Below are 9875 nucleotides of genomic sequence, written 5' to 3' on the forward strand. Positions count from 1 at the left end.
GACCAAAAATCTGAGATCAAGCCATCGTCAGGGCCCATGCTCCCTCTAAAGGTCCTAGGGAAGGATTTGCTCCAGACTTCTCTCCTAGCTTATGATAGTTCTTTGGCTTGTGGCAGCATGAATCTAAACGAATCTTCACGAGTGTTCTATGTGTGTGTGTGTGTGTGTGTGTGTGTGTGTGTGTTTGGCATGATATCGTGAATATACTAAATGCCACTGAGCTGAACACTTTCGGGGTTTTTTTTTAAGTGTTTGTTTTAGGGGCGAGAGTGAACACGAGACAGGGAGGGGCAGAGAGAGAGGGAGAGAGAGAACTCCAAGCAGACTCTGCGCTGTCAGCACAGGGCCCGAGGCGGGGCCCGAAGTCATGAAAACCGCGAGATCGTGACCTGAGCCAAAACCAAGAGTTGGTCGCTTAAGTGACTGAGCCACCCAGGCGCCCCAGAACTGAACACTTTGCAATAGCGAAGTTTATGTTACGTGAGTAAAATTTAATTTAACAATGACAAAAACACCTTAAATCTTCTGGTAAGGTTGTCTTTTTCAAGCATGGGTATGTTGTTATTCCCCACCACTTCTTTATGAGTTCCCAATAGGACAGGGATTTTTGTATAGATTGTACCTCACTGCCTAGAATACTGTTGGGAACATAATAGATGCTCCATAAACATTTGTTGAATGAATAGATAAATGGGAGGTTTCATACCTTGTCTTAAATTTGTGCATTTCAGAAGTATCTTAAAAATATGTAACCCTTAAAACGAATCTGCTTTTATTTATTTATTTTTTAATGTTTATTTATTTTTGAGAGAGAGAGACAGAGTGTGGCTAGGGGAGGGGCAGAGAGAGAGGGAGACCCAGAATCCGAGGCAGGCTCCAGGCTCCGAGCTGTCCGCACGGAGCCCGACGTGGGGCTCGAACCCACGATCCGTGAGATCATGACCTGAGCTGAAGTCAAATGCTTAACTGACTGAGCCACCCAGGTCCCCCTAATCTGCTTTTAAATACAGTCAAACCAGTGTTTTGTCTTCCCACTGCAGAAATCCTCTCATGACCTTAGTAGAGAGGGATGACAAGGTCTAATTCAGGCTCAGAACTGTACACAGAGCTTTTTAATGAAATATAAGAGGAAAGTAGCAGAACTCATCATCCCTAAAATATTTCTCTCAGATGGACTTTCTGACCATCCGCCCACGTTCCTACTCTGTCAGTACTTGCTTTTGGGTTCCCATTTTCCCAACGGCTCTCCTCCCTTTCATGTAACCTCTCTGAATGGTTCCCCCTTTGGCTGAATCCAACCAGAAACCAGAAGGCAAGGGAGCCTGGTCGATGTGGAAGCCAGCCTCCTAAGACACACAGGCAAGGTAGAGAAGGGTGATGAGTGGGTCTGTAGAAGCACGCAGAGATATCCAGCTCAGATACAAGGAGATCAAATTTTCCGAGTAGAGTTGTCAAGAGGTGGAACCCTATGTTCATTGCTGAATTGTTATCCCTAATGGAGGCAAAGGTCACCTTTGGGCCTTGAATCCCATGTCTACCAGTTGTTGGATGGGGATTGCCCTTGGAGATGGCGCATAACTTTGGTTAAGTAACTTTTTTCATCCAAGGACAATGCCTGGACGGAGACTCAGATGAGAGTTACTGGCTACCAAATCTCTAAGCAGCTGAAAGAATGAGGACCTTAGTTCTAAAGGGGGAGACGTCTGAGAGGCACACCACTGCAGGAGCTGGAGTGAGGGCCAAGGGAATGATGGAAAAGGAAGGCAAGAAGAATTAAAGACTAAAGAACTAGTGATGGGTTCTTTAGATTTTCAGTGATCGATGAGAACTTTCCCTTACAGTAACTGCCTATGAGTGAAAATGGTGTGCCTTCATATCCTCCCCTGGAGTACAGGGTCTCTGTCATGAGTCCGGACAGACAGACAAAAGCCTCACAAAGAAGAAAAGCCTGGGAGAAGACCCTGGAGGAGAAAATGTCTTCTTTTTTAACACTTTTATTTTTAATTTTTAAAATATTTTTATATTTTATTATTGTTGAGAAAGAGAGAGAGAGAACGTGGGGGAGGGGCAGAGAGAGGAAGACAGAGGATCTGAAGTGGGATCCACACTGACAGCAGCGAGCCTGACGCGGGGCTGGATCCCACGAACCGTGAGGCCATGACCTGAGCCGAAGTCGGACGATTAACCAATTGAACCACCCAGGAGCCCCTCTTATTCTTCTTTTAAGTTTATTTATTATTATTATTATTAATAGAGGGAGAGAGAGAGAGAGAGAGCATGCACGAGCAAGGAAGGGGCAGAAAGAGAGGAAGACAGAGAATCCCAAGTGGGCGCCACGATGTCAGCACAGAACCCAACATGGCATGATCCCATGAACTGTGAGATCATGACCTGAACTGAAATTAAGAGTCGGACGCCCAACCAACTGAGCCATCAGGCACCCCAGGAGAAAAGTTCTTCTAAGGCAAGTTTTGTTTTGTTTTGTTTTGCTGTGTTTTGCTCTCATCACTTCCTATCATATCATGGTCAAATGTCTTCTTCATCTGACACCAGTCAAGCCCGGTCAAAAGGATGAATTCCTAGTTGGCTAAGGATTTTTATCACACGTGGATATTGAGTTTTTTCAGATTTATTTTGCATCAGTTGATCTTATCAAGACTTTTACTAGAACGTTAATATGGTCCGTTACATCGATAGGTTTTTTTTTTCATATGTCAAACCTTCCTTGCATTCCTGGAATAAAATATATTTTTTCTATATTACCGGATTTGGTTTGTTAATATATTGTTGTGGATTTCTGCATCCCTTGTTCATGAGGGATACTGGTCTGTACTTTTCATTCTTTCTTTCTTTCTTTTTTTAAAAGATGTTATTTTTGGGGAGCCTGGGTGGCTCAGTCGGTTAAGCGTCTGACTTCGGCTCAGGTCATGATCTCGCGGTCCGTGAGTTCGAGCCCCACGTCGGGCTCTGTGCTGACAGCTCAGAGCCTGGAGCCTGTTTCGGATTCTATGTCTCCCTCTCTCTCTGCCCCTCCCCTATTCATGCTCTGTCTCTCTCTGTCTCAAAAATAAATAAACATTAAAAAAAAATTTTAAAAAAAAGATGTTATTTTTAAGTCATCTCCACACCCCATGTGGGGCTTGAACTTAACAACCCTGAGATCAAAAGTCTCACGCTCTACTGACTGGGCCAGCCAGACACCCTTATACTTTTCTTTATTTATAACCAATTCAGTTGCCTGGGTTACAGTGCTCACATCTTACATTTCTTTCTGGGAGGTCCCGACATCCTACATGTCCCTTGCCCAGTTCCAAAACTGTTAGACCAACACAACGTACCTATCTCTAGATTTACATGACAATTAGCCTCTTGATAAGGGAAGGCTAATTTAGTGCTTCACTCAAAATGAATTTTCTCAGAACCAATACATAAAAAGTAGAAACCATGGGGGCGCCTGGGTGGCTCAGTCGATTGAGCGTCCGGCTTCAGCTCGGGTCGCGATCTCACAGTTCGTGAGTTCGAGTCCCGCACTGGGCTCTGTGCCGACAGCTCAAAACCTGGAGCCTGCTTCGGATTCTGTGTCTCCCTCTCTCTCTGCCCCTCCCCTGCTCACTCTCTGTCTGTCTCTCTCTCTCTCAAAATAAAAATAAACATCAAAAAAAAATAAAACAAAAAAAATCTATCTGACGTACACTCTCTTCTCTCCCTAACGTATGTGTATAATCAGTAAATGAAGCATTTATAAGGAACATACAAACAATGCTTACTCATGACCCTGACAACGTCTGGTCCAACTATCAACCTCAGTGCTACACAGGCAACGATTTCATTCCTTTTCTTCTCCTTGGCGTCAGTCTCTGTATTTCTCAGACCATCTTGGTGACCTGGTCCTGTCTTGGTCAGACTACAGTGAGTTTCCTTGTCTTCCTGAAAGACACCGTGGCCCGGTGCTTAAAAGCACGTGCTCTGGAGCCCAAGTGCCTGAGTCTGAAGCCTGGCTCTGCCACTTCCAAGCTGTGTGGTCTTAGGCAACTTAATGAAAGTGTCTGTGCCTCAGCTTTCCCATCTTATGGAGTTGCCATGTAGAAGAATAAGAAGTATACCTGCTTCTTTTTCTTCTCATTTTTTTTAATGTTTATTTATTGTTGAGAGAGAGAAACAGAGACAGAGACAGAGCATGAGTGGGGGAGAGGGAGGAAAAGAGAAAGACACAGAATCTGAGGCAGGCTCCAGGCTCTGAGCTGTCAGCACAGAGCCCACGTGGGGCTCGAACTCACCAGCCATGAGCTCATGACTTGAGCCGAAGTCGGACGCTCAACTGACTGAGCCACCCAGGCGCCCTATCAGTATTTATGTATTTATCTAAATAAATCAGTGCCTATTTGTATATAGATACAGAGTAAGCATCATGTAAGTGTTAGCTATTATTGTCATTATTTCAAAGTGACTGAGATCCTCTTGAATGCGGTGTCGATGGCCTTTGCCAGCTTCCCCATTTGTCTATGATGCTCACTGACATTCTCCAGTCTTGGTTTCTCTCCAGAGTCAACCTCTCTTCTGCCTTCCCAGTCCCCTGCCAAAAACAAAACTGTTGGGACAGGCAGTATCATCATTCAGTCTTTTGGGTTTTTTTTTTTTTTTTTGGTTTTCATTTGTTTACGTGTTTATTTTGAGAGACGGAGAGTATGCACGTGCACGTAGTGGGGGGAGGGGCAGAGAGAGAGGGAGAGAGAGAATTCCAAGCAGACTCCATACTGCCAGCACAGAGCCCGACGTGGGGCTCAATCTCACAAACTGTGAGATCGTGACCTGAGCGGAAATCAAGAGACAGACACTTAAGCAACTAAGCCACCCAGGTACCCCATCATTCACAGGCAAATTGCCCCGTGTCAGTTCTGGGGAGAGACCCGCCGGCCGTGGGGGACCAACGCCCACGAGTGAAGCTAATTCTGCTGTCTTTTATCTATGTAAGTTACACGCTGTTCCATCCAGTGTTCGACTAAATTGTATTTCCCTTGGCGACTCCAATCCCAAGATGCAGTGGGCAGAAGTGTTTGGAATCCTCCCCTGGGACTGGCAACTGGTGCACGGGGTTCTCCTCCGCAAAAGCAAAGCAAAACAAAGCCAAAAAATCCCACTCAGGAAGTTCATTTGCAAGAATGACAGGTAGACCTGGGAGGCGCTGGCGTCACGAACTCCTGGCTTTAGTTCCAGCCCAACAGAAGCTAAGTCACCCCGACCGGGTCACCGACTCTCCTTGAGGTTTCTCTCTGGCGTGAGAACACCAAAAAAAAAAAAAAAAAAAAAAAAAAAAAGCAAGGATAGGAATGCATGTCTCGGGGCCTGAATAAATGTTAACTCACAGCACAAGCAAAGATTCACGCACCTTTGGCGATGAGGATTTTCTGGAGAGTTGTTGAGAGTTTCCTGGCTGCTACCTTGAGTCCAGCCAGAGTCATTGTGGGACTGACACTCACAACTGCAGTGGGAGAAGGGGGATTTTGTTATATTTTCTTGGTGGGTCACTCAGGGGTGATGAATTAAGACTTATGGAGTGAGCATACATCTATCCTACACTACTGTGCCGGGTACCGTGACAAGTATAAAACAGACAATGGGCTACTGGGCAGAAGACAATGCTCTTGGCATAGAGAGAGGTTACCAGTATCGCAGAGGGGCCGGACCCTGTCTAAGCTTAACAATGCAACATGAGCGGGAGGGTAGTAAACGCACTTCAGGGACTTGAGAGGAACAAGAGAGAATTTCCAACTGAAATTGGAGAAGGCTTCACAGAGGAAGTGGCAGTTTTGAGCAGGCAGAGACGGAAATGAGGGTAAGAGGAGGGAAGGACGCTGTAGGCAAAGGAAATAAAAGTCCAGAGATGGAAAAGGAATGAAGGGCAGGGTAGGAAACACGGAATTGGTATCCAGGGAAATGGGGGGGGAGACAGGGTGGAAAGATGGCCTAACTTGGATTTTGGTCTTCAGACATTGGCCACAACTGAAGGATTAAGAGAGAGGGCAGGTCAGGCTGAGCGATGCACTTTAAAAAGTTAACTAGCTGAGGCCCTCTCCGCTGCCCGTGTCGCCCTCGCCGGCCCCACCATGCCGTCTCTAGATTTTGTGGACCGTGTGCGGTAAGTGCGTAAGCACCTGCTATATTATCAAGTCCTAAATTTTGGAATGATCGTCTCCTCGGCGCTAATGACCTGGAAGGGGTTGACGGTCATCTGGAAGGGGTTAACAGCGTGGAACCTGCATTTCACAGAGGAGATACTCTCTTTTTAACCAATCGAGTTGAAGATCCCACCCGAGAGGGAGAAATTATCGTTTTCAAGGATAGAAGGAAGAGAGATTCGTATAGTTCACCAAGTCTTGAAGATTCATGAAAAGCAAAATAGACCCGTCAAGTTTTTGACCAAAGGAGATGATAATGCGGTCAGTGACCGAGGCCTCTATTTAACATGGACAACACTGGCTGGAGAAAAGAGATGTCGTCGGGGGAGCAAGGGGATTTGTCCCTTGTATTGGGATTGTAACGATCCTCGTGAGTAACTAGCCTCAGTTTAAGTATGCAGTACTCTTTTTGCTGGGTTTGTCTGTGCTGGTCCATCGTGAGTAAGAAGTCTGCCTTGCTGTTCCTGGAAGGTGCGGTACTTTTCATTACTGAATGTTTGGAGTAGGGTATTGGCCTCTGATTGGTGGAGTGGCGAATACACAGGTTGGCACTTCTTGCTAGCAATGGTTTGCATTAGTTTCTGTTTCCACACCAGGGTGTGGGTGGGTGGGTGCATGGGCGGCATGGTGGGCACTCGAGGGGACTCTCGATCACGGGATTTCATATGTTGCCATTGTCACACTTCCACATTTTTGTACGTTGGTGAATTTTTTATATTAGGAGGTTGAGCCGAAACATAGTTAACCAGCTGACATGCAGACCAATGGAATATAATAACGAATCCAGAAATAAACTTTCACATTTATGGTCAGTTGATTATCGACAAGGGTGCCAAGACAAGCCAAGGGGAAAAGAAGGTATTCCCAGCAAATGGTGCTGGGAAAATTGGATATCCATATGCAAAAGGATGAAGAAAACATAGGAGGAAAGCTTCATGACATTGATTTGGGGATACGACATAAAAAGCATAGGCAACAAAAGAAAAATTAATTAGACTACATCAAATTTTTAAAAGGTTTTTGTGCACCAAGGGACACTATTAACAGAGTAAAAGGGCAACCCACAGAATGGAAGGAAACCTTTGCGGATCATATACGTGATACAAAATAATATCTAGAATGTATAAAAACTCTGGCAGCTCAATGACCTCAAACACACGTGGGTTCGAGCCCGGCATCGGGCTCTGTGCTGACAGCTCTGTGCTCTCTGGCCCCTCCCCTGCGCTCTCTCTCTCTCTCTCTCAATAAATAAACTTAAAATTTTTACCAAAAAACAGGTACAGAGTTTCAGTTTAGGAAGATGAAAATTTCTGGAAATGGACGGTGGTGATGGCTGCCTAACAACGTGAATGCCACTGAACAGCATACTTAAAAATGGTTAAAATGGTAAATTTTATGTTATGTGTATTTGAACACCATTTTTTTTTAAAAAGTGAAGCCGGCAATAGTGCGGGTGAGGAGAGGAACCTGAGACAAGTGGTTCTGCCGGAAGGAAGTGGCCACGTTCCCGATTTGACACAATGCAGTCTGGACCGCAACCATCTGAATGCAGACAGGAGCCCTCTGGGCCTGATGGATTCAGGCTCAGAAGTTCTATGTTGACAGATTTTTCACTCCCTTTCCCAATGTGAAAACTTTTGGAGGCTGACGTTTGGAGGTAATATTCGTTCACTGCTGTCTGGTGAAGAAATAGTCTGAAGTCAACCCACACAATTACTTGTGCTTCCTGGACTGTATCTACTTTTTTTTTAAATTTATTTTAATGTTTATTTATTTTTGAGAGAGAGACTGAGCTGAGGAGGGGCAGAGAGAGAGAGAGAGGGAGACACAGAATCCGAAGCAGGCTCCGGGCTCCGAGCTGTCAGCACAGAGCCCGACGCGGGGCTCGAACTCACAGACCGCAAGATCATGACCTGAGCCAAAGTCGGACGCCCGACCGACTGAGCCACCCAGGCATCCCTGACTTCAACAACCTTGACTCAAAGCTCCAAGTGTTATCACTGCAGTAGCAGCAACTTGTTAAACAGTGTCCTTGAGGTGTAATATACATGCTATAAAATGCACCTGTGTTAAGTGTACTTCCTCCTTCCCAGTTTGCCATTTATTTCTTTTTCTTGCCTAATTGCCCTGGCTACGACATCCAATACAATGTGACATGGAAGTGGCAAGAGTGAACATCCTTGTCTTGTTCCCATTTAGGGAGAAAACGTTCAGTCTTTCACCATCGATCTGATGTTAGTTATGGGTTTTTTCATAGATACCTTTGATCAGGTTGAGGAAGATGCCTTCCGTTCCTAGTGTGTCGAGTGGTTTTATCATGAAAGGGTGTTAGCTGTTGTCAATTTTTATCTATTTCAATGGAGATGATCAGGTGGTTGTTGGCCTTTATTCTGTTAATACGGTGTATTCCATTGGTTGATTATTGGATGTCAAATCACAACCTTACATTTCTGGGCTAAATTCCACTTGGTCATGACATGTAATCCTCTTTACATATTGCTTGGTTTTGTTTGCTAGTATTCTGTTCCATGTTTTCGTGTGTGTCTGTGTTTATAAAGGATATTGAGGGGCGCCTGGGTGGCGCAGTCGGTTAAGCCTCCGACTTCAGCCAGGTCACGATCTCGCGGTCCGTGAGTTCGAGCCCCGCGTCAGGCTCTGGGCCGATGGCTCGGAGCCTGGAGCCTGCTTCCGATTCTGTGTCTCCCTCTCTCTCTGCCCCTCCCCCGTTCATGCTCTGTCTCTCTCTGTCCCAAAAATAAATAAAAAACGTTGAAAAAAAAATTAAAAAATAAAAAATAAAAAAAAAGGATATTGGTTTTTAGTTTTGTTATGATGCCTTTGCTTTTGGTATCAGGGCATAATACGAACCCCATAAAATAAGCTGGGAAGTACACCCTACTTTTCCATTTTTTTTTGGAAGAGTTTGTGAGCTGTTCATTGTGTAAGTGGTAGAATTCGCCAGAGAAGTCATTTGGTCCTGAGTTTTTCCTTGTGAGAAGTTTTGTTTGTTTGTTTTTTTGGGTTTTTTTTTTAATGTTTATTTATTTTTGAGAGAGACAGAGCACGAACAGGATAGTGGCAGAGAGAGAGGGAGACACGGAATCGGAAGCAGACTCCAGGCTCTGAGCTGTCAGCACAGAGCCTGACACGGGGCTCGAACCCACGAATGGTGAGATCATGACCTGAACCGAAGACGGACGCTTAAACGACTGAGCCACCCAGTTGCCCCATAAGAAGGTTTTTATATTCCTGTTACTAATTCAACCTCCTGGCTCTTTATAGCTCCATTTACATTTTCTATTTCTTCTCAAGAAAGTTTCAGAAGTTTGTGTCTAAGAATTTATCCATTTCATAGCTGTTCAGTAAGTTGTTGGCATATAATTGTTCATAGTATTCCTTTAAAAATATCTCTTTCTGTAAGATCAGTAGTAAAGTTCTCTCTTTCATTCCTGATTTAATAATTTGAGTTGTTTTTAAATTTTTTTTTGCTTTTTTAACTGATTTAAGTGATTGCTACACCCCACATAGGGCTCAAACTCAGGACCCCGAGATCAAGAGTCGCATGCCTTCCCAACTGAGCCAGTCAGGCACCCCAATTTGAGTTTTCTTTCTTCTTTTCTATCTAAAGTTTTGCCAATTTATTGATCATTTCAATAAGGTGACTCTTGGTTTTGTTGATTTTCAATGATGTTTTTCTGA

General features: G+C 44.6%; 1 pseudogene; it reads left to right on the forward strand.

Annotated features, from left to right (window-relative positions):
• Window positions 1-6104: 6104 nt before the first annotated feature.
• LOC125932147 (signal peptidase complex catalytic subunit SEC11A-like) lies at window positions 6105-6675 on the forward strand (annotated as a pseudogene).
• The last annotated feature ends 3200 nt before the right edge of the window (window positions 6676-9875 follow it).

Source organism: Panthera uncia, chromosome X (genome assembly GCF_023721935.1).
Source record: "Panthera uncia isolate 11264 chromosome X, Puncia_PCG_1.0, whole genome shotgun sequence".
In the NCBI taxonomy this organism is placed as follows: Eukaryota; Metazoa; Chordata; class Mammalia; order Carnivora; family Felidae; genus Panthera; species Panthera uncia.